The sequence below is a fragment of the Mesoplodon mirus genome, assembly GCF_964341445.2.
Source record: "Mesoplodon mirus genome assembly, chromosome: 3".
NCBI lineage: Eukaryota > Metazoa > Chordata > Mammalia > Artiodactyla > Ziphiidae > Mesoplodon > Mesoplodon mirus.
Genome location: NC_138978.1, coordinates 85,102,602 through 85,129,795, shown reverse-complemented (window position 1 = coordinate 85,129,795; position 27,194 = coordinate 85,102,602). Strand labels below are relative to the sequence as shown.

General features: G+C 38.1%; 1 pseudogene across 1 annotated transcript; it reads left to right on the top strand.

Moving 5' to 3' along the window:
* Positions 1-8,018: 8,018 nt before the first annotated feature.
* Positions 8,019-14,882, top strand: LOC309800171 (guanylate-binding protein 6-like; annotated as a pseudogene). The gene is made up of 8 exons: positions 8,019-8,071; positions 8,261-8,457; positions 9,882-10,127; positions 10,845-11,125; positions 11,773-11,985; positions 13,016-13,118; positions 13,456-13,648; positions 14,661-14,882. The product of its transcript is annotated as a guanylate-binding protein 6-like (transcript).
* The last annotated feature ends 12,312 nt before the right edge of the window (positions 14,883-27,194 follow it).

Genomic DNA, 27,194 nt, shown 5'->3' with positions numbered 1-27,194 from the left:
CCACCCTTTCCCACTTGGTATCCATATGATTTTTCTTTATGTCTGTGTTTCTATTTCTACTTTGCAAATAAGATCATCTATACCATTTTTCTAGATTCCAGATATATAAGTTAATATATGATACTTGTTTTTCTCTTTCTTTGTTACTCTTATAATATTTCATTTATATGTTTTTCTCTTTCTGACTTACCTCACTCTCTATGACAGACTCTAGCTCTATCCACATCTCTGCAAATGACACAATTTTGTTCCTTTTTAAGGCTGAGTAATATTCCATCATATATATATACCACATTTTTTTAAACAACTTTATTGGAGTATAATTGCTTTACAATAGTGTGTTAGTTTCTGCTGTATAACAGGGTGAATCAGCTATACATATACATACATCCTCATATCTCCTCCCTCTTGTGTCTCCCTCCCAACCTCCCTATCCCACCCCTCTAGGTGGACACAAAGCACCGAGCTCATCTCCCTGTGCTATGCAGCTGCTTCCCACTAGCTATCTATTATAAATTTGGTAGTGAATATATGTCCATGCCACTCTCTCACTTCATTCCAGCTTACCCTTCCCCATCCCCATGTCCTCAAGTCCATTTGCTACGTCTGTGTCTTTATTCCTGTCCTGCCCCTAGGTTCGTCAGAACCATTATTTTTTTTTAGATGCCATATATATGTGTTAGTATACATTATTTGTTTTTCTCTTTCTGAGTTACTTCATTCTGTATGACAGTCTCTAGTTCCATCCACCTCACTACAAATAACTCAAGTTCATTTCTTTTTAAGGCTGAGTAATATTCCACTGTATATATGTGCCACATCTTCTTTATCCATTCATTTGTCGATGGACACTTAGGTTGCTTCCATGTCCTGGCTATTGTAAATAGAGCTGCAATGAACATTGTGGTACATGATGCTTTTTGAATGATGGTTTTCTCAGGGTATATGCCCAGTAGTGGGATTGCTGAGTCATATGTTAGTTCTATTTTTAGTTTTTTAAGGAACCGCCATACTATTCTCCATAGTGGCTGTATCAGTTAACATTCCCACCAATAGTGCAAGAGGGTTCCCTTTTCTCCACACCCTCTCCAGCATTTGTTGTTTGTAGATTTTCTAATGATGCCCTTTCTAACTGGTGTGAGGTGATACATGTATGGAGGCTAAACATTATGCTACTAAATAACTAAGAGATCACTGAAGAAATCAAAGAGGAAATCAAAAAATACCTAGAAACAAATGACAATGAAAACACAACAACCCAAAACCTATGGGATGCAGCAAAAGCAGTTCTAAGAGGAAAGTTTATAGCATTACAATGCTACCTCAAGAAACAAGAAAAATCTCAAATAAATAAACTAACCTTACACCTAAAGCAATTAGAGGAAGAAGAACAAACAACACCCAAAGTTAACAGAAGGAAACAAATCATGAAGATCAGATCAGAAATAAATGAAAAAGAAATGAAGGAAACGATAACAAATATCAATAAAACTGAAAGCTGGCTCTTTGAGAAGACAAACCAAATTGATAAACCATTAGCCAGGCACATCAAGAAAAAAAGGGAGAAGACTCAACTCAACAGAATTAGAAATGAAAAAGGAAAAGTAACAACTGACACTGCAGAAACACAAAGGATCATGAGAGATTACTACAAGCAACTCTATGCCAATAAAATGGACAGCCTGGAAGAAATGGACAAATTCTTAGAAAAGCACAACCTTCCAAGACTGAACCAGGAAGAAATAGAAAATATAAACAGACAAATCACAAGCACTGAAATTGAAACTGTGATTAAAAATCTTCCAATAAACCAAAGCCCAGGACCAGATGGATTCACAGACAATTTCTATCAAACATTTAGAGAAGAGCTAAAGCATATCCTTCTCAAACTCTTCCAAAATATAGCAGAGGGAGGAACACTCCCAAACTCATTCTATGAGGCCACCATCACCCCGATACCAAAACCAGACAAAGATACTACAAAAAAAGAAAATTACAGACCAATATCACTGTTGAACATAGATGCAAAAATCCTCAACAAAATACTAGCAAACAGAATCCAGTAGCACATTAAAAGGATCATACACCATGATCAAGTGGAGTTTATCCCAGGAATGCAAGGATTCTTCAATATACACAAATCAATCAACGTGATACACCATATTAACAAACTGAAGGAGAGAAACCATATAATCATCTCAATAGATGCAGAAAAAGCTATTGACAATATTCAACACCTATTTATGATAAAAACTCTTCAGAAAGTAGGTGTAGAGGAAATTACCTCAACATAACAAAGGCCATATATGACATATCTACAGCCAACATCATTCTCAATGGTGAAAAACAGAAAACATTTCCACTAAGATCAGGAACAAGACAAGGTTGCCCACTCTCACCACTGTTATTCAACATAGTTTTGGAAGTTTTAGCCACAGCAATCAGAGAAGAAAAAGAAATAAAAGTAATCCAAATTGGAAAAGAAGAAGTGAATCTGTCACTGTTCACAGATGACATGATACTATACATAGAGAATCCTAAAGATGCTACCAGAAAACTACTAGAGCTAATCAATGAATTTGGTAAAGTAGCAGGTTACAAAATTAATGCACAGAAACCTCTTGCATTCCTATACACTAATGATGAAAAATCTGAAAGAGAAATTAAGGAAACACTTCCATTTACCATTGAAACAAAAAGAATAAAATACCTAGGAATAAACCTACATAAGGAGACAAAAACCTGTATGCAGAAAAGTATAAGACACTGATGAAAGAAATTAAAGATGATACAAACAGATAAAGAGATATACCATGTTCTTGGATTGGAAGAATCAACATTGTGAAAATGACTATATTACCCAAAGCAATCTACAGATTCAATGCAATCTTTATCAAACTACCAATGGCATTTTTCATAGAGCAAGAACCAAAAAATTTCACAATTTGTATGGAAACGCAAAAGACCCTGAATAGCCAAAGAAGTCTGAGAAAGAAAAATGGAGGTGGAGGAAACAGGCTCCGTGACTTCAGACTATACTACAAAGCTACAGTAATCAAGACTGTATAGTACTGGTGCAAAAACAGGAATATAGATCAATAGAACAGGATAGAAAGCCCAGAGGTAAAGCCACACACGTATGGTCACCTTATCTTTGATAAAAGAGGCAAGAATATACAATGGAGAAAAGACAGCCTCTTCAATAAGTGGTACTAGGAAAACTGGACCGCTACGTGTAAAAGAATGAAATTAGAACACTCCCTAACACCATATAAAAAAATAAACTCAAAATGGATTAAAGATCTAATGTAAGGCCAGACACTATCAAACTCTTAGAGGAAAACATAGGCAGAACACTCTACAACATAAATCACAGCAAGATCCTTTTTGACCCACCTCCTAGAAAAATGGAAATAAAAACAAAAATAAGCAAATGGAACCTAGTGAAACTTAAAAGCTTTTGCGTAGCAAAGGAAACCATAAACAAGGTGAAAAGACAACCATCCGAATGGAAGAAAATATTTGCAAACAAGGCTGCTGACAAAGGATTAATCTCCAAAATGTGCAAGCAATTCATGCAGCTCAATATCAAAAAACAAACAACCCAATCCAAAAATGGGCAGAAGACCTAAATAGATATTTCTCCAAAGAAGATACACAGATTGCCAACAAACACATGAAAGTATGCTCAACCTCACTAATCATTAGAGAAATGCAAATCAAAACTACAATGAGTCAGAATGGCCACACCAGTCAGAATGGCCATCATCAAAAAATCTACAAATAATAAATGCTGGACAGGGTGTGGAGAAAAGGGAACCCTTTTGCACTGTTAGTGGGAATGTAACTTGATACAGCCATTATGGAGAACAGTATGGAGGTTTCTTAAAAAACTAAAAATAGAACTACCATATGATCCAGCAATCCCACTACTGGGCATATACCCTGAGAAAACTATCATTCAAAAAGCCTCATGGGGCTTCCCTGGTGGCGCAGTGGTTGAGAGTCCGCCTGCCGATGCAGGGGACACGGGTTCGTGCCCCAGTCCGGGAAGATCCCGCATGCTGCGGAGCGGCTTGGCCCATGAGCCATGGCCGCTGGGCCTGCGCGTCCGAAGCCTGTGCTCCGCAACGGGAGAGACCACAACAGTGAGAGGCCTGCATACTGAAAAACAAACAAACAAACAAACAAACAAAAAGCATCATGTACCGCAATGTTCATTGCAGCACTATTTACAATAGCCAGGACATAGAAGCAACCTAAGTGTCCATTGATAGATGAATGGATAAAGAAGATGTGGCTCATGTATACAATGGAATATTACTCAGCCATAAAAATAAATGAAATTAAGTTATTTGTAGTGAGGTGGATGGACCTAGAGTCTGTCATACAGAGTGAAGTAAGTCAGAAAGAGAAAAACAAATACCATATGCTAGCACCTATATATGGAATCATAAAAAAAAAGTGGTTCTGAAGAACCTAGGGGTAGGACAGGTATAAAGATGTAGACATAGAGAAGGGACTTGAAGACACATTGAGGAGGAAGTGTAAGCTGAGACGAAGTGAGAGAGTGGCATTGACATATGTACACTACCAAATGTAAAATAGATAGCTAGTGGTAAGTAGCTGCATAGCATAGGGAGATCAGCTCATGCTTTTTGACCACCTAGTTGCCTGGGATAGGGAGGGTGGGAGGGAGGCACAGGAGGCAGGTTATATAGGGATATATGTATACATATAGCTGATTCACTTTGTTTTTCAGCAGCAACAAACACAAGAGTATAAGGCAAGTATGCTCCAATAAAGATGTTAAAAAAATACCTGCCCCCCAAAACAAAACAAACAAAAGAAACCAAATGAAATTCTGACATATAGTACAACACGAGTGAATCTTGGAGACATTATGCTAAGTGAAATAAGCCAGTCACAGAAAGACAGATACTGTATTACTCCAGTTATATCAAGTACTTTGAGTAGTAAAAATCCTAGAGAGAGAAAATAGAATAATGTTTACCAGGGGCTGGGAAAATGGGGCTTGGGGAGTTATTGTTTAACGACTATAGACTTTCAGTTTTATAAGATGACAACTATTCTGGAGATGGATGGTGGTGATGGTTGCATGCAACGTGATTGTACTTAATACCATTGGGCTATGTACTTTAAAATGGTTAAGATAGTAAATATTACATTATGCGTATTTTACCACAATTAAAGAAATTGAAAAAAAAAGTGCTTCTGTACCCATTTTCAAACCAATTTTCAGAATGGGGGTTCAATTCTCTTTGTGGACCTCCTTGATCAAATACCATCCCCTTACAGAAATGGTGGTCTGTAGATGCAGAGAACAAAGATAGTTTCCATCCAGGAGCCTACAAACAATTATCATTGGAAGAGATTATTTCATATTTATAGAACCCTACAGTAAGGGCATTAAAACTCAGCAGGTAGGAGTGAATTTAGTCCCACAGCACAGGTCTTTATCAGATAAAAATAACTATAGTCAAAACTGAGGTTTTTGTGTAGACATGTTTCCCTTAGAAACATCAGAATCACTGGCAGCTTTTGGTACACTTATAGACTCGGGCTTGGGAATCTGGGTTTTGCAACCACTCCAGATGTTTCTTGTGTATGTCAAATTTTGAAGATCACTTCTGAACAAGAGTTAACAACACTACTTTGTTTATGTGAAGCTAAAATCTGTGATTCTTTCACAGCTGAGACAATGCAGATTAGTTAAAAATTTTTTTTTCAATTAAAATTCACATCTTTTTGGAGTTTCCCTTAATCTTGTCCCTGAAAAGTGGAGTGCAAATCCAGTGATTATAATGTAGCTATTAGGGGTTATGTTTTCCCACCATATGACTTATTTTTCAGAGCCTGAAGAATCCAGTAAAGGAGGAGTGAACAGAAATTGTGTGATTTCAGCAGATTATTGTTTAGTTCTGATGAAAAATTTATTTCCACACCTCATGTCTTTGTAATTTACAGTTCATAGAATCCATTGAAATCTATTAATGGACTAAATTGTCATTGTGTCATTCATCTAATTACTGAAAGCATATTTTGTGCTGGGCACTCTGCTAAGATGAAAGCTAATAGCATCTCATTAAAACCTGAAAACAAGCCTTGAGGTAGGATTTATTATTTTACCTATAACACTCATACAATAACTTAAAATGTGAGTTAGCCAGGTTAAGCTCCTTGCAAAGGTCACATAGGTAGTCAATTGCAGAGATGGAAAAATTTGAAAGTAAAGATGTGTCTTAAATGTTTAATATATAAAATATAAAAATATTTTAGACACTTTGACTAAATGCTTTTCCATATTCTTATAATAAAAAAAATTAGAGATATCATAGAGAAGCATTTTAACATAAGAATAATCAAGTATTTGCCTGGAGGCTCATGCAATAATGATACATTTAATATTTAATTATTTATTGAACTTTTATTTTGAAAAAATAATCTGAATTACAGAGAAAGTTTGATTTCAATGAAATATCATGTATCTTTCACTTAGACTTACTCCTGGTGGTATTTTGGGACATTTGCTTTCTCTTCTTATAAATAGATGTATAAGTTTTTTATTTACATTCTAATTCTGATTATTATTTGGTGGCGTAGGTAGCAGAGGCCATGACTTTCATCACGAAACACATCAGCACGTATCTTACGATCCAGACACCTTCCTACCTTTCCTTCTTGGAAGGGAGCTGCCTTCCCTAGATCTCCCTCATTCCCATGACTGCTCCTTCCTCCAGCTCTGGCTCCTGGTCCATCACTCTACTAAATCTGGGCTGGATTTACCCCAGATTTAGTAGAGATAATTGTAAGTGTGATAAACAGTGAATTGTGATCAGTATGGGTATCATCTGTTGTCTTCCTAGTTTGAGGTGGTTACTGGGAAACACTTGTAGCTTCCCCTCATATCCATTTTTCCCTTCTCCCATAGTCATAGAACCTTTGCTTGTCTGCTGTGTACATGTTTTCCCAGAATACTCATGGTAATTCCAGCTTCTCCTATGGCTGTATATGGTAATTTAATAACTTAAGAGTTATTGTTTTTTAAGTAGAAGTGATGAGTTCTTAAAGGAAAGGCCTACACTTCTTGCCCTTCTCTAATTTGCTCTTATTACAATGAATGATGGCACACCATCTTGGAACTTGGGCTGCTCCTTATATTTGGCTGAGCTTATGATGGAAGGGTTCTGAGTTACAGTTCTTTTTTTAAGGGAATACTTTATTTTATTTATTTTTGAAGTATATTCATTTACAATACTATATTAGTTTCAGGTGTACAGCACAGTGATTCCATATTTTTATAGATTATACTCCATTTAAAGTTACTATAAAAGAATGGCTATATATGCTGTACAATATATTGGGCTACAATATTTTATGAAACAAATCTCTACCCTACTAGTTGTGGACTACTAATCCTAGAATTTATGTAAGAGATTAAATTGTCTATGCATCTTTTTTTCCCTATTTCTCACAGCTAAACCTAATCCTAACTGATATAGTTAATCTATTATTACTTTGAGAGCAGGAACCATAGTTTATAAATAATTTTATCCCAGGAAACAAACACAATTTCAGGTACATAATAGATGCTCATCCAATGCATTTAAATAAATAAAAGACAGTATTAATAGAAGGAAAACATGAAATCCTACCATTCAAAAAATACTAGGTTACCAGGAGCCCTTGATGGAACACTGTTTATGCAAGAAAAGAGCCTGGTATCAAAACTACTGAGTGGTTTGTGGAGTGAGAGCCTTACCCTGCAGAAATAACAGGAACCAATGTTGTCACACTAATACATTAGAGAAGGTATTGTTGGTATAGGAGAGTCAATAGAAAGCCCCTTTACATTATTGATTGAAGAATATATATATATATACATACATATATATGTATGTATGTGTGTGTGTGTGTGTGTGTATATATATATATATATATATGACCCTAAGAATGACTCATGGATCTTTGCCCTGGCCGTGCTTCTGAGCAGCACTTTAGTCTACAACAGCATGAGCACCATCAATAATGATGCATTGGAGAAACTGCAGTATCCTTACCAGTTTTACTGAGAAATTGATGAGAATGGAGACCAAACTGGATTTCCCTTCCCTGTGGCCAAGTTGCCTTTGGTGGAGCAGTGGGGACCCATGGCAAAAAAATAGTATTTACAATAATTTTTATGAGGAAAATGTGGGAATTGTGGGTAGAAAGTTCCATTTCCTTAACCAAGTCCTAGTTATGTGACAGAGTTCACAGAACTCATCAGGGCCAAATCCTCTCCCAAAATGGGTGGAGTAGAAGATTCCACAGAGTTTGTGAGTTTCTTTCCAGACTTTATCTGGACTGTACGGGATTTTACCCTGGAGCTGAACTTACATGGTCACCCTATCACAGAAGATGAGTACCTGGAGAATGCCTTGAAACTGATTCCAGGTATCCGAGCATGACCTTGGTAGTGGGTGGTCCAATAGAGGGTGGGATCTAGGAAACACTGTCCATCATCTCTGGGGTTGCATTTATATTTGAGACTAGATCAAGGCCCATAGAAATGGTGACTGAGACCTAGGTTGTTATTCCTTGATAAGTTCTAGTGACTACAGTTAAACTCACCCAAGAAGAATAGGGCTTAACAAAATGAAATTATTCAAAACTAATTTGCACTTAATTTGTACCTTAACATTTGGATACAATGGGTACTAAAACTTTTCAAAGACCAGATGCTTGCTTTCCTTATTATGCTTCTCCCTTTTTCAGTTGAGGAAAACAATGAATTATATAATTGTTAGGCATAAAATCACAATGAAGAATATATTTCCGTTAGTTTGTACACTTCTCAAGGAGAGATATAACTTTCTAGAGTATGGATAACTGTATCTTCTACAAAAAGTGACTTTAAACCCTAAAAAAACTGACGATCTACTTTCAATCTATACTTTTCATTATTTCTGTTAACAGCCAGATCCTTCATTTTACTTTCCTCATCATATCATTCTTTTTTTTATTCTAACATACTTATTCACTCGGTCACTATTTTAAATTAATACATTATTTTAATGAATTGTATTTAGGTGGGTGAGTACTTGACAAAAGCAGAGTGTTTATGGAGTAGTGCTAAGTTCTTCAAATTACATTTAGGTTCCTTTTAGTCTTCAGAGTTTGTACCAAAAATAGCTAGTCTTATTTGTATTATGTGAATTCAATCAATGAAGTTTTCCTTAACTGAACAAGGTATCTATTTCCTATGTGAATCATTACTCCATTATCTTTTCTTTTCTTTTTTCTTTCTTTTTTTTTTTTGTGGTACGTGGGACTCTCACTGTTGTGGCCTCTCCCATTGCAGAGCACAGGCTCTGGATGCGCAGGCTCAGCGGCCATGGCTCACGGGAGTAGGCGCTCTGTGGCATGTGGGATCTTCCCAAACCGGGGCATGAACCCGTGTCCCCTACATCGGCAGGTGGACTCTCAACCACTGTGCCAACAGGGAAGCCCTACTCCATTATCTTTGTTTGTAGTTCTTCTTCATTTTGTTCCTATAGTTTACTTCCAAGGTGGGCTGGAGTAGACCGGAAATTGATATTTGGTCATCATTCATTAAATCACTTATTCGATAAAAATCTAATGAACTGGGTACCATGTTTGTTTCTGTGCAAACAAGCCTTAAGTTTCTTTACTTGGAGAGACTGTTTCCTAAAATTTCTTTCCAGTGATATGTCATTCATGTGAATCTCATTTTCAATTTATATGAATATGTTAGAGGAGTTCTATGAGCATAGAAGATTCCAAACATCAAAAATCCATAGTCATAAAAATCTTTAGCTGCATTATCCCAAGACTGTGCTGTTTTCTCCCTTCCTCAGGTCAGAATCCCACAGTTAAAAATTCCAACATATCTAAGGAGAGTATCAGGCAATTTTTTCCAAAATGGAAGTGTTTTTTCTCTGACCGGCCAATACATGAAAAGGAATTCCTAGCCCATATTGAGGAGGTTTTGGAAAACCAACTGGATCCTAAATTCAAGGAATAATTGAATAATTTCTGTTCTTATATCTTCACCCATGCAAGGCCCAAGACCCTCAGGGAAGGGGTGAAGGTCACTGGGAATCATGAGTCTCCTTTTCTAAAATTATATTTCTGATGGCCTGATATGTGTTGACTATTTATTTATAGTATGTGTTCTTCAGTAGTTTTGTTTCATTGTGTATAGAAGTGTGTATTTATAAAAAAATAGTAATGCCCCAGAGAGAGATGTGTATGTGTTTTAGAAATTCTCTCTCATCATCGGATTAACAAATTCCTTTCCAAAACCCCTTGTCACTGCTATCTGGGGTTCCTGAATTTAAGAAGAATCCTACTGTTGATGATAAAATCACTAACTGGGTATACAAACAGAGTACATTATCTTCTCGGGTTAGTCCTATACGTCTTTTTCTTGAGGAGACTTCTTAAGAGTTTAAACCAGTCCAAAATAACTATTAGTTTCTGAGTTCCTGAAAATCCATGAGAAGTTTAGGAATTAGGAATAAATATTATTTTAATTATCCTGCCGAATCTATCTGCGCAGTCTGTATTTTTCTTTTAATTTGTGTTAAAGTGAAATAAATTTTCTCAGACAATTATGTTAGATGAAGATAGATATTTAACATTTTTTAATGTTATGGCTTGGAGAATAATAAAGAGTAAATGTGAAAATGAAGGTGATGATGGTAGAAATAAGTAGGTGTGTGTGAGTGTGTGTGTGTGGTTTTAGAATCGTAATTTCAGAATCTTGGATCTCATTGAGTAAGAAATTGGTATTTATCAATATTTCCTGCTTTATTCAGGGCTGGGGATTCTGGTGGTAACCTATGTGGATGCCATTAATACTGGAACAGTTCCTTGTTTGGAGAATACAGTGACACCTCTGGCCCAGCTGGAGAACCCAGCAGCCGTGCAGAAGGCAGCCAACCACTGCAGTGAGCAGATGACCCAGAGACTGAGCTTCCCCACAGACACGCTCCAGAAGCTGCTGGAGGTGCACACAGCTTGTGAGAGGGAAATCATTGCAGTCTTCATGGGGCGCTCCTTCAAGGATTACCGACAGAAGTTCCAGAAGAAGCTCTTGATTCTTGATTCTTGATTCTTGCCCTTCTGGAATGATGTCTGGAGTTTATCTGCTATTCAGGGAAAAACAGTCTGGATTCTCATGAGAGAGAGAATGTTAGAGGACTATATTTCCTTCTTTTTCTTTAAAGCTAGGGAAATTTTTCAGGACCTGTCTGATCTCTCAAGCAGCAGCAACATTGATTTCTCCTTTAGTGAACTGTGGCATGGTTCCAGAACTCCCCTAAGTCATTCCTGATCTGGATATAATCACTCCTATCCCTAGATACTTGATTTCCTTGGTGAAACTCTCTTAACAAAGATCCTTCTTTATATTTACTTTCTTCTTTAGTTGTCTTATTGTTTTAATGAAGATAGAGCCACAGGATGCTACAGTTACTAAGAACAATAGAGAATAGATAATTCAACCTCAGCATTTCACACATGAAGAACCTGAGGCCCAGGGACGTTAAGAAAGTTTTCCATAGTCTTGCAGAAATTTCAGAGTTGGGAGTAAATCTCTGTATTCTGGCTACATTGCTTGTGTTTCTCCACTAGAATGCTTTTCTCACAAGGACCGCAGTTGGACCAATCTTTCTACCAGGTTCCTTGGAAATCTATCTCCTCTGTTCCTTGCTTCTGGTGACATCCCTCTACGTTTCCCTGCAGGAAATCATAAAGAACAAGAAGGAGGGTTTCTTGCCGCAGAATGAAGAGACATCTGTCAAATACTGCCAGGCTAAACTTGATCAGTTTTCAAAGGCCCTAATGGAAAGTATTTCAGCAGGAACTTTCTCTGTTCCTGGAGGGTACAAACTCTACAGGAAAGCAAAGGAAAGGTTTGAATGGGATTATTGCCAAGTACCCAGGAAAGAAGTGAAGGTGAGGGATAAGGGGAGCATGGGGAGCCTACATAATAGAGTCAAGGGGGTTTCCTGAGAATCTGAGAGCACAGCACCAGGTGTGGGTAATGAGAGAACATGGGCATATCATGACAGCTTTAGCTCTCAAGGCCATTACATGCTATTTATCCCTGAGGAGGAATGTCCGGTCCCCAAAAACAAGTATGGATTTCTAAAATCCACCAGAGACAGAACAGAAGTTATTCATTTTCTTTATCCAAAAACATGACATTTAATGTGCCACATGCTGAGGATTTATGATGCAAAGTCAGAATCTTTGTACTCAAGGCTAATTAAAGTGAGAGAGGAAGCCAAATAAATAGACAATTGTATACGGAGGAATAACGCTTATGAAACTGTGATCCTGGGCTGCACTGGTGGTGGTAATAAACATCATAATAACAATACAAAGAATATATATCGAACTGTTATTGCCTATAGGTATAGTGTTAAGCTCTTTCTCTAGAGATTTAAATTTAATCCTCCAAAAGATGTTCTGAAGCATCTACTCTTATTACCCACATTTTATATATGTGAACTAGGAGGCACAGGATGGTTAAATAACTTGCCTAAATTTACACACTAGCAAGTGGTAGGAGAGAACGGCTGCATAGATGAGTCTGACTTTCACATTGGCACATAGTCTAGGAAAATTTCCTGAAAAAGAGGGGGATGTAAGTTGAAATATTTGTACATGTTGTTCAGGTTGAGATGTTATCCAAAGGGAAGAGCCCCAGGTAAACATGCAAATATATGAGACTGTGGGTTTGTACAACTGTGTTTAGTTCTGACTGCTTGATATCTGGAGCAGATGGAAGGAAGTAGCACTGGGCAGGGAACTGGAGAGAGATAGGGAGAGTCTCTGGTGACACTCGGGAGCTTGAATGCTTTGTAGGAGGATCCTGGAGCATTTTAAGCAGAAAGTAAAAATGACATGGATGGACTTGTTTGTACAGAACAAGTCTCCTCAGTAGGAATCTAAAGTGCTTTGGTCCTTCTTAATTCCTCAGGCATATGAGGTGCTCCAGAGCTTCCTGCAGTCTCAGGTGGCAACTGAGAAATCCATTCTGCAAGCAGATGAAGCCCTGACCTATAGGGAGAAGGCCATAGCAGGTATGGGGCAGGGCTTAACTCTTAGCAGGGTTGGGATGTTCCTGCAATGCCCTCTGACAGATTGAATGAAGACCTTTCCAAAATAACGAGCTTCCAATTCTTTTGTGGAATACACTCTCGCTAAATCTGAAAATAACAGAGTTGTGGTTGGACATCAGCCAGACGGTCAAGGCCCTTCCCATCATATTCTCAAACCTGCTCTTGATGGTGTGGCACCAGGTGAATTCAGAGATTTCTCACCCTCTTTTTCAAATTTGATTTGATCTCTGATCCCAAGAAGGTAGAATTTGAGCCTGATCAGCTACTTTCTTCTTTTTCTGAAACCTTAATGGGGCAGAGGAGTGAGCCAGGAAGGAGGCAGCTGAGAAGGAAGAGGAATTGCTAAGACAGAAACACTGGAAGCAGCAACAGCAGATGGAGGCTCAAGAGAGAAGCCTCAGGGAAACATAATCTGACTGAGAGAGAAGCTGGAGAGGGAAAGAGAAAACCTTCTGAGAGAACAGGAAAGGATCCTGGAGCACAGGCTGAAGGTAAGTCTGGCATGGCCTCACTAGTTCCTGACAGTCATTGACCTGGCACATCAGGAAGGAATGGGTGAAAGTTAAAGCAAAATTTAAAAAAAAAAAAAAAAAGGACTACTGCCATTTACTGCATTTGATTCACTCAAGTTTTGAATCCTGGCTTTTCAAAAGATCTTTGAATTCTGCTCCACACTGAGACCCTGGAGAGTCCAGGATGACCTTGGCCTCTCCAAGTCCTTGAAGAAAATAAATAACCTCACCAATATTTTAGATTCTCTATAGCTGAGATTCTAGGAAGATCCCATGGAGCCCAAATTATTCAGGGTTTCATGGATTATCAAGTAGCTATTCCATCTAGGTGTTTTTAATATTAGCGGCAATTGGGTGTTTTGCTAAGATCATTGTCAATGGTCAGGAACCCTACTAGCACCAAAGACCCTGATTTGGGTCTATGCTGACCTAAAACTATCTGATACGTCCAGACATAGAAGTGTGGGGAACTGACACCTTATAAACTTGCTGTAGTTTTCTCCAGGCATGGATAGCTTGCCTGTGTTACCACATAGAATTGGGGGAATTCTCTTTCCCATCTAGAAGTGTTTATATGGGATTTCTTGATCAGCTTATAAGTTCCCATTATTTCCACGATATGGGTGACCATGCCATCCCAAATGGGACTGATAATTTGTGCAAGTGAACTAATAGCTCTCTCCCAACCCTAAGTTTTGGTTGGAACATATGATTGCATTTGTCCTCATGCCTGACTTAGAACCCAGCAAAACCCTAATTGTGTATGAATATCAGTAAGGTTGGGAACTATCCTTCCTCTCACTGTCCAGGTCTAAACCAGAAGATATTCTTTGCTTCAAATATTGTCCTTTGATGATCTAATAAGAGAGAATAATTATATGTGTCAAACAGAGACAATTTAACACAGTTCTTAAATATAAAATCTGACTCTTGAAAAAATGGGGATTTTCAAAGGTTCGCTTTTTCCTCTGCCCACAATCCTTTGTTTTAGGTTCAAAACGACCTGCTTACTGAAGGATTTAGTAATGAATCTGAGCAGATGAAAGAAGAGATGAATCGTCTAAGAAAAATAATTGAGAATAATAAAAAGGATAAGACTCCCTGGATTGCACGGACCTTGGACACACTTTCCACTAAAGCAACTGCAATTCTGTCTGTTCCTGCTAAACTAATTGGTCAGGGTCTGAAGGGCCTGAGCTCACTGTTTAAATAGGATTAGCTTTTATTTTAAGGAAATTATAGAATGTGGATATATGCTCTGCCCTATTTTTGGCATGTATGTTTTTTAGTTTCACTCAGAAATCTTTAAACATAAAAAGTGCCTACTAGGGCTTCCCTGGTGGCGCAGTGGTTGAGAGTCCGCCTGCCAATGCAGGGGACACGGGTTCGTGCCCCGGTCCGGGAAGATCCCACATGCCGTGGAGTGGCTGGGCCTGTGAGCCATGGCCGCTGAGTCTGCACGTCCGGAGCCTGTGCTCCGCAATGGGAGAGGCCACAACAGTGAGAGACCCGCGTACCGCAAAAAAAAAAAAAAAAAAAAAAGTGCCTACTAGAGGATATCACTGCCTGACACACTTTAGATAGATTAAATGTTGGTTTTATTAGTTAGTTTAAAGGGAAAAACAAATAACTTTATAACAAGGCCAATAACTTTGGACTATAGACCAAATCTGCCCTGCTATTTTTGTAAGTAAAATTTTATTGGCACAATACCACACTCATTCATTTGCATATTGTCTCTGGCTGCTTTCATGGCACAACATCTGCAGTGTTGAATAGTTGCAACAAACACTGTTTGACCCATAAAATAGAAAGTATTTCCTCTTGGTTCCTTTACAGAAAAAGTTTGCCACTTGCTGTTTTAGGAGAAAGAGACTAAATTTGCAATAGAGGTAAAAATTACCTTGAAAAAACATGTCAAGAATGACACTGAAAGTCACAAAAGAATTATATAATTTATACATATTAAAGTCAATTCTCCTCTAATTCACTTATAAATTTAATGTGTTCTGTGGTAAATCTATGTTTTTATAAAGAGAGGTAGGCTACTACCTTTCTACATGTTTAAATGGAAATGCTTAACATACTTTTAAAAATTGTCAGGATAGCTTTTGTTTCCTGGTGCGCGAGGAGAGGGCATTAAGAGGGCTGCTTGGGGAAGCGCCGGAGACAGGCGTGAGCCGCGGGTAAGGCGCGGACCTCGGAGACGGGCGTGGGCCACCGCCGCCGCCCGCCGCCGCCGCCGCCGCCGCCGCCGCCGCCGTGGGGCCTGTGTGCGAGCGCGGGTCACTGTCCGCCCCGCCTTCCGGGGGGCCTGTGCACCCCGCCACTGCCGGGGTCCCGGAACCCGGGGACGGCTTTCCCGGGAAAGCGCACGGAGCGCCACGGGCCGCTGCAACGTCACGCCAGCCTCTGCCGCCGCAGGCCCGCCCCACACTGCGCGCCCCTCCCTCCCCTCTGCCTGAGTGAGCCAGAGCCCCCGCATCAGCGGCTCCTTTAAACCCGTCCTGTCTGAGCGAAGAACGGACGCCCTCCAGCGACCTACGCGCAGAGGCGGGGCCAGGTCCAAGGCTGAGACCCGGGAGCTGTGAGAGCAGAGACAGGGAAATCTCTCTGTGCAGCCTCGGAGGCAGCGGATTAAAGCTCCACGGTCCATTTGATGTGCCCTGCGTCTGTGGAGTGCATGAATGAACAGCGAATCATCCCAAATTGAGGAAGCGGACTTTGAGGACAAGATTTAAGACTGTCCCCCCTTTTCCTCTTTATACAACGAATTATTCCAAATTAAGGAGGTGGACTTAGAGAGCAAGATTTCAGACTTCTCGCCCCTTTCCTCTTTTTACAACGAATTATCCCAAATTGAGGAGGTGGACTTGGAGAGCAAGATTTTTGATTTTTCCCCCTGCTCTCTTTTTGTGAATGCGTATGTGTAATCTTCTGTGTAAGATTCTCTCTGTATAGCTTTGCTTCCACCATATGTCCCAGGGTTCTATCGGTCGGTTTTTGTTTTTTTTTTCCAATAATTACTTTCTAATTTTAATAACGCTACTATATTTCATACTTTATTCTATTTTACTTTACCTGCTCTTTCTTTTTTTCCTACCTTCCCTTCCTCCCTCCCTCCCTCCGCTCCTCCTTTCCTTCTTTTTCTTTCCTCCCTCCCTCCCACCCTTCTTCTTTCCACTTTCTTTTTCTTTCCTTCCTCCCTCCCTCCCTCCTGTCTTTCTTTCTTTCTTTCCTTCCTCCCTCCCTCCCTCCCTTCTTCCATTCACTCTTCCTTTTGCTTTTATTCCTCCCCCCCCCTTTCTTTCCTTCTCTCTTTCCATCCTTCCTCCCTCCCTCCCTCCTTCCTTTCTTTCTTTCTTCCTTCCTTCCTTTTTTCCCTTCTTCCTTTCTTTCCCTCTCCCTTTCTTTCTTCTACTAATTCTTTCTTTCTGCTTTTTCTCCCTGTTATTCTGAGCCGGGTGGATGAAAGGCTCTTGGTGCTGCAGCCAGGAGTCAGTGCTGTGCCTCTGAAGTGGGAGAGCCGACTTCAGGACACGGGTCCACAAGAGACCTCCCAGCTCCACATAATATCAAGCAGCGAAAATCTCCCAGAGATCTCCATCTCAACACCAGCACCCAGCTTCAGTCAACGACCAGCAAGCTACAGTGCTGGTCACTCTATGCCAAGCAACTAGCAAGGCAGGAACACAACCCCACCCATTAGCAGAGAGGCTACCTAAAAACATAATAAGGCCATAGGCACCCCAAAACACATCACCAGACGTGGACCTGTCCACCAGAAAGACAAGATCGAGCCTCAGCCACCAGAACACAGGCATTAGTCCCCCCCACCAGGAAGCCTACACAACCTACTGAAACAACCTTAGCCACTGGGGACAGACACCAAAAACAACAGGAACTACGAACCTGCAGCCTGCAAAAAGGAGACCCCAAACACAGTAACATAAGCAAAATGAGAAGACAGAAAAACACACAGCAGGTGAAGGAGCAAGATAAAAACCTACCAGACCTAACAAATGAAGAGGTAATAGGCACTCTACCTGAAAAAGAATTCAGAATAATGATAGTAAAGCTGCTCCAAGATTCTATTTCCAAGATCCATAATCTTGGAAATAGAATAGACAAAATGCAAGAAACAGTTAACAAGGACCTAGAAGAACTAAAGATGAATCAAGCATCGATTAAAAACACAATAAATGAAATGAAAAATACTCTAGATGGGATCAATAGCAGAATAACTGAGGCAGAAGAACGGATAAGTGAGGTGGAAGATAAAATAGTGGAAATGACTGATGCAGAGCAAAATAAAGAAAAAAGAATGAAAAGAACAGAGGACAGTCTCAGAGACCTCTGGGACAACATTAAACGCACCAACATTCGAATTATAGGGGTTCCAGAAGAAGAAGAGAAAAAGAAAGGGACTGAGAAAATATTTGAAGAGATTATAGTTGAAAACTTCCCCAATATGGGAAAGGAAATAGTTAATCAAGTCCAGGAGGCACAGAGAGTCCCATACAGAATAAATCCAAGGAGAAATACACCAAGACACATATTAATCAAACTGTCAAAAATTAAACACAAAGAAATATTAAAAGCAGCAAAGGAAAAACAACAAATAACACACAAGGGAATCCCCATCAGGTTAACAGCTGATCTCTCAGCAGAAACTCTACAAGCCAGAAGGGAGTGGCAGGACATAATTAAAGTGATGAAGGAGAGAAACCTGCAACCAAGATTACTCTACCCAGCAAGGATCTCATTCAGATTTGATGGAGAAATTAAAACGTTTACAGACAAGCAAAAGCTGAGAGAGTTCAGCACCACCAAACCAGCTTTACAACAAATGCTAAAGGAACTTCTCTAGGCAAGAAGCACAACAGAAGGAATATACCTACAATAACGAACCCAAAGCAATTAAGGAAATGGGAATAGGAACATACATATCAATAATTACCTTAAATGTAAATGGACTAAATGCTCCCACCAAAAGACACAGAGTGGCTGAATGGATACAAAAACAAGACCCATATATATGCTGTCTACAAGAGACCCACTTCAGACCTAGAGACACATACAGATTGAAAGTAAGGGGATGGAAAAAGATATTCCATGCAAATGGAAATCAAAAGAAAGCAGGAGTAGCAATTCTCATATCAGACAAAATAGACTTTAAAATAAAGACTATTAGAAGAGACAAAGAAGGACACTACATAATGATAAAGGGATCGATCCAAGAAGAAGATATAACAATTGTAAATATTTATGCACCCAACATAGGAGCACCTCAATACATAAGGCAAATACTAACAGCCATAAAAGGGGAAATCGACAGTAACACAATCATAGTAGGGGACTTTAACACCCCACTTTCACCAATGGACAGATCATCCAAAATGAAAATAAATAAGGAAACACAAGCTTTAAATGATACATTAAACAAGATGGACTTAGTTGATATTTATAGGACATTCCATCCAAAAACAACAGAATACACATTTTTCTGAAGTGCTCATGGAACATTCTCCAGGATAGATCATATCTTGGGTCACAAATCAAGCCTTGGTAAATTTAAGAAAATTGAAATTGTATCAAGTATCTTTTTCGACCACAATGCTATGAGACTAGACATCAATTACAGGAAAAGATCTGTAAAAAATACAAACACATGGAGGCTAAACAATACACTACTCAATAACGAAGTGATCACTGAAGAAATCAAAGAGGAAATTAAAAAATACCTAGAAACAAATGACAATGGAGACACGATGACCCAAAACCTATGGGACGCAGCAAAAGCAGTTCTAAGGGGGAAGTTTATAGCAATACAATCTCACCTTAAGAAACAGGAAACATTTCGAGTAAACAACCTGACCCTGCACCTAAAGCAATTAGAGAAAGAAGAACAAAAAACCCACAAAGCTAGCAGAAGGAAAGAAATCATAAAGATCAGATCAGAAATAAATGAAAAAGAAATGAAAGAAACGATAGCAAAGATCAACCAAACTAAAAGCTGGTTCTTTGAGAAGATAAACAAAATTGACAAACCATTAGCCAGACTCATCAAGAAAAGAAGGGAGAAGACTCAAATCAATAGAATTAGAAATGAAAAAGGAGAAGTAACAACTGACACTGCAGAAATACAAAAGATCATGAGAGATTACTATAAGCAACTCTATGCCAATAAAATGGACAACCTGGAAGAAATGGACAAATTCTTAGAAATGCACAACGTGCCAAGACTAACTCAGGAAGAAATAGAAAATATGAATAGACCAATCACAAGCACTGAAATTGAAACTGTGATTAAAAATCTTCCATCAAACAAAAGCCCAGGACCCGATGGCTTCACAGGCGAATTCTGTCAAACATTTAGAGAAGAGCTAACACCCATCCTTCTCAAACTCTTCCAAACAATATCAGAGGAAGGAACACTCCCAAACTCATTCTATGAGGCCACCATCACCTTGATACCAAAACGAGGCAAGGATGTCACAAAGAAAGAAAACTACAGGCCAATATCACTGATGAACATAGATGCAAAAATCCTCAACAAAATACTAGCAAACAGAATCCAACAGCACATGAAAAGGATCATACACCATGATCAAGTGGGGTTTATTCCAGGAATGCAAGGATTCTTCAATATACGCAAATCAATCAATGTGATACACCATATTAACAAGTTGAAGGAGAAAAACCATATGATCATCTCAATAGATGCAGAGAAAGCTTTCGACAAAATTCAACACCCATTTATGATAAAAACCCTGCAGAAAGTAGGCATAGAGGGAACTTTCCTCAACATAATAAAGGCCATATATGACAAACCCACAGCCAACATTGTCCTCAATGGTGAAAAACTGAAACCATTTCCACTAAGATCAGGAACAAGACGAGGTTGCCCACTCTCACCACTCTTATTCAACTTAGTTTTGGAAGTTTTAGCCACAGCAATCAGAGAAGAAAAGGAAATAAAAGGAATCCAAATTGGAAAAGAAGAAGTAAAGCTGTCACTGTTTGCAGATGACATGATACTATACATAGAGAATCCTAAAGATGCTACCAGAAAACTACTAGAGCTAATCAATGAATTTGGTAAAGTAGCAGGATACAAAATTAATGTACAGAAATCTCTGGCATTCCTGTACACTAATGATGAAAAATCTGAAAATGAAATCAAGAAAACACTCCCATTTACCATTGCAACAAAAAGAATAAAATATCTAGGAATAAACCTACCTAAGGAGACAAAAGACCTGTATGCAGAAAATTATAAGACACTGATGAAAGAAATTAAAGACGATACAAATAGATGGAGAGATATACCATGCTCCTGGATTGGAAGAATCAATATTGTGAAAATGACTCTACTACCCAAAGCAATCTACAGATTCAATGCAATCCCTATCAAACTACCACTGGCATTTTTCACAGAACTAGAACAAAAAATTTCAAAAGTTGTTTGGAAAAACAAAAGACCCCGAATAGCCAAAGCAATCTTGAGAACGAAAAACGGAGCTGGAGGAATCAGGCTCCCTGACTTCAGACTATACTACAAAGCTACAGTAATTAAGACAGTGTGGTACTGGCATAAAAACAGAAAGATAGATCAGTGGATCAGGATAGAAAGCCCAGAGATAAACCCACGCACATATGGCCAACTTATCTTTGATAAAGGAGGCAGGAATGTACAGTGGAGAAAGGACAGCCTCTTCAATAAGTGGTGCTGGGAAAACTGGACAGGGACATGTAAAAGTTTGAGATTAGATCATTCCCTAACACCATACACAAAATAAGCTCAAAATGGATGAAAGACTTAAATGTAAGGCCAGAAACTATCAAACTCTTAGAGGAAAACATAGGTAGAACACTCTATGACATAAATCACAGCAAGATCCTTTTGGACCCACCTCCTAGAGAAATGGAAATAAAAACAAAGATAAACAAATGGGACCTAATGAAACTTCAAAGCTTTTGCACAGCAAAGGAAACCATAAACAAGACCAAAAGACAACCCTCAGAATGGGAGAAAATATTTGCAAATGAAGCAACTGACAAAGGATTAATCTCCAAAATTTATAAACAGCTCATGCAGCTCAATAGCAAAAAAACAAACAACCCAATCCAAACATGGGCAGAAGACTTAAATAGGCATTTCTCCAAAGAAGATATACAGACTGCCAACAAACACATGAAAGAATGCTCAACATCATTAATCATTAGAGAAATGCAAATCAAAACTACAATGAGATATCATCTCACACCAGTCAGAATGGCCATCATCAAGAAATCTAGAAACAATAAATGCTGGAGAGGGTGTGGAGAAAAGGGAACACTCTTGCACTGCTGGTGGGAATGTGAATTGGTACAGCCACTATGGAGAACGGTATGGAGGTTCCTTAAAAAACTACAAATAGAACTACCATATGACCCAGCAATCCCACTACTGGGCATATACCCTGAGAAAACCATAATTCAAAAAGAGACATGTACCAAAGTGTTCATTGCAGCTCTATTCACAATAGCCCGGAGCTGGAAACAACCTAAGTGTCCATCATCGGATGAATGGATAAAGAAGATGTGGCACATATATACAATGGAATATTACTCAGCCATAAAAAGAAATGAAACTGAACTATTTGTAATGAGGTGGATAGACCTAGAGTCTGTCATACAGAGTGAAGTAAGTCAGAAAGAAAAAGACAAATACTGTATGTTAACATATATATACGGAATTAAAAAAAAAATGTCATGAAGAACCTAGGGGTAAAACGGGAATAAAGACACAGACCTACTTGAGAATGGACTTGAGGATATGGGGAGGGGGAAGGGTAAGCTGTGACAAAGCGAAAGAGAGGCATGGACATATATACACTACCAAACGTAAGGTAGATAGATAGTGGGAAGCAGCCGCAGAGCACAGGGAGATCAGCTCGGTGCTTTGTGACCGCCTGGAGGGGTGGGATGGGGAGGGTGGGAGGGAGGGAGATGCATGAGGGAAGGGATGTGGGAACAGATGTATATGTATGACTGATTCACTGTGTTATAAAGCAGAAACTAATAAAAAAAATTAAAAAAAAAAAAGAGACTGTCCTAAAAAAAAAAAAAAATTGTCAGGATAATACAGAAGAAAAGTAAAGAAGAGGAGCCATATCTGCTCCATATGAAAACCTGTTCTAGAGCTGTGTTCATCAGACCAGTGTAGCTCTGGGTTCTAACAATACAGACAAAGTTATAGAACAATTTACCTTGTCTAGAGATAGAGACAAACACTTCCAGAAACTATTTATCTTAAATGTTTTATTTGATATCAGTGGGAAATAATGAACTGTTGAATAAATTGTCTAAGGCAACTTGACAGACACCTAGAGAAAACAGAGATTAGATATCATATATATATATGTATATATTATGGCAACATATATATATATATATATATATATATATATATATATATATATATATATTATGGTAAAGAAATTCCAGATTTCCTATAGATTTAAACATGCAGATTGAAATAATAAAGTTTGGAAATTGCAAATAATTTTTAAAAATCTTGGAATGTGGTAGTCCTTTCTAAGCAAGACACCAAGCCCAGAAGATATAAGATACATACAAAAGCACATAAAACTGAAATAAATCCTTTATGTCAAGAAAACAAAGTCAAAGGACAAACAGCTGTCTGAAAATATATTTCCAGCTTTTATCATAGGAAAAGCTAGTTTATTTAAGTAATATGAAAGAGATATGTGAGTAGAAGTTCACAGAAAATAAATAAAACATATTCCAACTTATTCATGATTAGTGAAATGAAACTGAAGCTACCAGATATAATCTTTCACTTCTCAGATTGACAAAGGTCAAAAAATCTGATAGCAAGTTATGTTAGAAAGGTATGGAAAGAAGAGCTGTCTCATATGGGAGTATAAATTGTACAATTTCTATTGAGAATTTGTCTTAATATTTCTTACATTTTAATGTATTTATGACTTGATATAGCATGTTCACTTTTAGGAAAATACGTGTGCACAATTATACACATACACACACACATACAAAAATGAGATCCATTGTGGTATTGCTTTTAATAAAAAGTGGTAATATAAATACAAAGTTAGCAATACATGTAGTTAATTCTAGGTCGCCATTAAATAATTTGACAATGGAGTTTACATATACTACTATAGAACAATCTTCAAGATATATCTTAAGGTTAAAAAATGAGGTGTCAAACCATGTGTATAGTGTAGTTTTTGTGGAAAAAGAGAGGAAGTCATGAAAACTAGTAACATTCTTTCTGGGGAAAACTGGGTGGGATCAGGAGGAGGAAGGATACATAGCTTGTATTATATATCCTATATTTGAAATTTTGTAAAGAAAGCTTAATACTCATAAATAAAAAAGAAATTATAAAATAATACTAATAATCAATACTAATCTGATGTGAAACTGACCACTAGATGATAAATTGCTCCTTGCTCCAAGAAATGACATCAGCCAGTTCAGTGAAGGGTTTAAGACAGAATCAGAGGACTGGAAAGCACAAAATTTGCACCCTAATCTTCTTTTCATTTTGACCTTGGTTCTTTAATCCCTATATTCATTTCAAAACTAAGGTAAAAAGTTTCTGGTGATCTTTGAACTCTCACTTAGAGTGGCCTCCATTTTCTATCTCTGAAGTGGAACTTTAAAGTGTTAGAATGAAAACTAGCCAAAAACAAGAAAGTGCACTGGTGAGAGGGATCCTGTCATCCTTGAACTATTCCATGCTGACCTCTCTGCAGTATGTCAGGGCAGGTGGGATGACATGCCACTGAAGAACAGTACTCCTGGTGGTGTTGACAAAGAGAGATGAGAGATGAGAGACCATGTCACATGGAGGTCACGTGTTGGTTCCTACACATCAGAAGCCAAGTGGAAGCAGTGATAGTTGAGTAGCAAGGTTGGAGTGACAGCCTGCTAGGCCTGATCATAGAGAACTCAGAAGACGATGAATAGAACATGGTCAAGTGAGACAGGGAGGAAAAAATCAATGGAGTCAAGGATGGTTTAGGAGGAGGCTATGGATTTATATAGCCCTAGTTAAATTTTCCAATACCTAGCCTTGATCTGAGCCAGTTTCAGACCAGGAACCCATCATCTGGAGGAGATCTGGGTCCTCGGGAAGAAGGATCCTGAGATTCCAGGACAAGAAAAATGAAAACAAGTCTTTCTGCCCTCCCTCTGGGGGACCACTGACCATTTACTCAAGTACATATGCACTCGGAAAATGGAACTACCCACACATTTAAGGACTCTTGGCTCAGGATCCAATTTGGCATTGATACCCAATACCAGAAAGATTTACACACCCCCTGTTAAAGTAGGGGCATATGGATTTAGGTAATAACCAGAGTCCTTGTCCAGGCACAATTAAATTGTGTCTAGTAATTATTTTCAGGTAGATAGTAAAGTTCATCTGAGGGCAGAGACCATTTTTCTGCTCATCTTCTCAAAGTATGTTTAGGCATAGGATGTGTTAAATAAGACGAAGATGGTATTTTACATGATTTTTTTTCAATTGTAAGAATTCCATGAACCCTTCCAGTATCAGAGGAGGTAATAGTAGTTTGCAGTTTAGACACCAGATTCATGTCTCTAGAGTGATTTAAAGGCTAACAGAACAAAAGAAACTTCTGTAGAGAGGTCTCCTCCTCTGTAACCTTGACATCACAGTATCTGTGGTTCTGTGTAGAAGTTAACACATCTGTACCAGGGATTTTAATCAGGTCTATCCAGCTGAGACTTAAGTGTTCAGAAGGAAGAGTGGCTTTACATTTTAAAGAGAGAAACCATGCAATAATGAATGTGTCCATAAATTGAAGAGTTTAATAGAAAACCAAGCTACTCTATAGAAATATCTGTTCCCATCGAGAGCTCAAATTAAACAGATGTTCTGATTCCTTCAACTAAAGAGATCCTATGCGGTAGGCTGAATAATCTTCAAAGAGGTTCCCCTATAATTGCCAAAACCTATGAATATGTTCCCATACATGGTAAAAGGACTTTGCAGATGTGATTTAGTTAAGGCTCTGGAGATGGGTGCATGATTCTGGTGAACCCAATGTAATCACAAGGATCCTTGTAAGAGGGAGGTAGGAAGGTAAAGGCAGAAAACAGTGAGGAGACTACAGAAAGGGCAAGAGAGTTTGGAAGATGTACCGTGTCGTCTTTGAAGATACCAGATGGGCCAAAGAATAGACTTTGCTCTCAGAAGCTAGAAAAAGTAAGGAGAAGATTCTCCCCTTTTCCAGAAGGATAGCATCCCTGCCAACCCACTTTTGACTCTGATTTCCAGAACAGTGAAAGAAAACATTTGGGTTATTTTAAACCACTAAGTTTGTGGTAATTTGTTATAGCAACAACAGGGAACTAAAACACCGTGAATTAAAGAACAAAAAGAAAAACAATGCTTTTATCTAATTAATAATTTGTACACATCTGTATTTCATATACATTAAGTTTTAGATTCATTTATTTGACTGCTCAATTCTCATTCTGTACCTATCATTGTCTGAGCTCTATGAAGAAAGGGACAAGACAGATAAAGCTCTTCTCTTCATGGAGCTTATGCTATATAGGGATATTAAAAATAAGTAACATTTTATAGGGAATAAAAATAGAAAAATTTACCTTTCTGGCTAGAGATTGAGCTCTATTAGAATAAGAAAGAACAGTCTTTCCTTAAGTTTAGCTTCAATCTAATTTATATTTCCTGGAAATAAAATTGCATGCTTCTTTTGAATCCCTAGGATCCAATACATTAACATTAGCATAGTATAACCCAAGGAGGGTGGTGATTGAAAAACTGAATGAATAAGTGTAACATTTTAAAAAATATTTTGAGAGATAGTAAATATCTCTCCTGTAGCTCATAGTCAAAAATTAAAGACTTTTACTGAGGATGTTGTGTTCTTAGATCCAGCAGAACCAAGACACAGACAAGATTTCAAATAGAAGGATTACATTAATATACTGATACAAGGCTCTTGATAGCTAGATTTATGTTTTCTCCACTTTTCTTGACCATTTTAAGTGGTCACCAATTTTATAAATATTTTAAAATAAGAAAATTATAAATTATTTAAATTTTGGTTTTTGCCTGCAGGTTTTCTATTTTATAACTTTTTTGGTTTGTATTCCATTTAATTTTTTTCTTATTTCTTAAGACATAAGCTAGGATCAGTATTTAAACCTTTTCTATTTTAAGAAGTTTTAAAATTATAAATTTCACTATAATTATTGCATACATTCCTAAAATATTGATACTGTATTTTTACAATGTTTACCAAATTACCCTTGTGATCTCACCTTTACTTCTGGAGTTACAGAGGTGTGCATACTTAACTTACAAATATTGGGCATTTTTACAGTTTTAAAAAAATAACAATATAATTTTCTCTTTGTTGGAGAACATATTCTGGAAGATTTAAATCCTCTGAAAGTTATTGAGAGTGGTCTGATGTGCCAAATATGGTTT